This window comes from Seriola lalandi, unplaced genomic scaffold (assembly GCF_002814215.2).
Source record: "Seriola lalandi dorsalis isolate HSWRI2012SDOR001 ecotype SW California unplaced genomic scaffold, Sedor1 jcf7180002055009, whole genome shotgun sequence".
NCBI classification, from domain to species: Eukaryota; Metazoa; Chordata; class Actinopteri; order Carangiformes; family Carangidae; genus Seriola; species Seriola lalandi.
The window spans coordinates 497488-499194 of record NW_019525552.1 but is presented as its reverse complement, the minus strand read 5'-3'; the positions used below and the strand labels follow the sequence as shown (position 1 = coordinate 499194).

The 1707-nt window shown below is 42.0% G+C and overlaps 1 protein-coding gene and 1 long non-coding RNA gene across 2 annotated transcripts in view; both read right to left on the bottom strand.

Moving 5' to 3' along the window:
- Positions 1-1707, bottom strand: part of LOC147817164 (uncharacterized) — a 39899-nt gene that overhangs the window by 20208 nt on the left and 17984 nt on the right. The gene's annotated exons all lie outside the window — the stretch shown is intronic.
- Positions 1-1707, bottom strand: part of LOC111647831 (HLA class II histocompatibility antigen, DP alpha 1 chain-like) — a 19894-nt gene that overhangs the window by 6023 nt on the left and 12164 nt on the right. The window lies entirely within an intron of this gene.

The window sequence follows — 1707 nt, the reverse complement described above, 5'->3', positions numbered from 1 at the left end:
AGCTGGTTAACTAGTCAGTAACTGACTGTCTGTAGTTAGTTTACTGTCTGTAGCTGGTTAACTAGTCAGTAACTGACTGTCTGTAGTTAGTTTACTGTCTGTAGCTGGTTAACTAGTCAGTAACTGACTGTCTGTAGTTAGTTTACTGTCTGTAGCTGGTTAACTAGTCAGTAACTGACTGTCTGTAGTTAGTTTACTGTCTGTAGCTGGTTAACTAGTCAGTAACCTCCTGTCTGTAGCTGGTGAACTGTCTGTAGCTGGTTAACTAGTCAGTAACTGACTGTCTGTAGTTGGTTAACTAGTCAGTAACTTACTGTCTGTAGCTGGTTAACAAGTCAGTAACTGACTGTTTGTAGCTGGTTAACTAGTCAGTAACTTAGTGTCTGTAGTTGGTTAACCAGTCAGTAACTGACTGTCTGTAGTTAACAGACTGTAGCTGGTTAACTAGTCAGTAACCTCCTGTCTGTAGCTGGTTAACTAGTCAGTAACTTCCTGTCTGTAGCTGGTTAACTAGTCAGTAACTGACTGTCTGTAGTTGGTTAACTAGTCAGTAACTGACTGTCTGTAGCTGGTTAACTAGTCAGTGACTTAGTGTCTGTAGTTGGTTAACCAGTCAGTAACTGACTGTCTGTAGTTAACAGACTGTAGCTGGTTAACCAGTCAGTAAATTACTCTCTGTAGCTGGTTAACTAGTCAGTAACCTCCTGTCTGTAGCTGGTTAACTAGTCAGTAACCTCCTGTCTGTAGCTGGTTAACTAGCCAGTCACTTACTGTCTGTAGCTGGTTAACTAGTCAGTAACCTCCTGTCTGTAGCTGGTTAACTGGTCAGTAACCTCCTGTCTGTAGCTGGTTAACTAGTCAGTAACCTCCTGTCTGTAGCTGGTTAACTAGTCAGTAACTTACTGTCTGTAGCTGGTTAACAGTCTGTAGCTGGTTAACTAGTCAGTAACTCACTGTCAGCAGAGACGCAGGCGACACAGGAGAGGAAGAGCAGCAGCTCCTTCATCATCATCTTCATCAGCAGGTGAAACTGAGTGTCTGTGGATCTGAGAGACGACTGACACCAACTGACACAAAGTCCAGCAGCAGCTCAGCTCTTACTCACACAGCAGCCAATCACAGAGCAGAGATCACATGATGTCACCAGTGTCCGGGTAGACACAGGCAGCAGCTGCCGGCACACTCACAGCTGGAGCCTCCATCAATAATCAATACTCTAATTTAATATGGAACTTTATTTTGTAATCATGAGAGTTTTTCAGAATAAAAGACAGGATTTAAATCAAGCTGCTGGAAACTTTTATTCTGAAACTTTCAGCAAAATCAGAAAATCTTGAATAAAATCAAACGTGAGATAAAATCATCCTCATGTTGACGTCACTCCTCTATTTCATTTAAACATTAGAAAACTTTATTTTTATTCTCAACATTTACAGACGCTGCTGCTTCACTTCCTGTCTGAGCTCTCAGCTGATCTCTTCTCCACGGGAGCAACAGAGGACTTTTACTCTGAAGAACTGAGGGGGGGAGATCAATATCAACAGAAACATAATCCTCAGATTAGACACAACAACAACATGGTTTATAAAATCAGCTTCCCCTCAACAACAGAACAGAGAGCTGCAGTGAAACACCACTGAGACAGAAACCCATCAACATTATTCATGAGTGAATAAAACCTGAAGTCTGATTCTGTCTTTCACCACG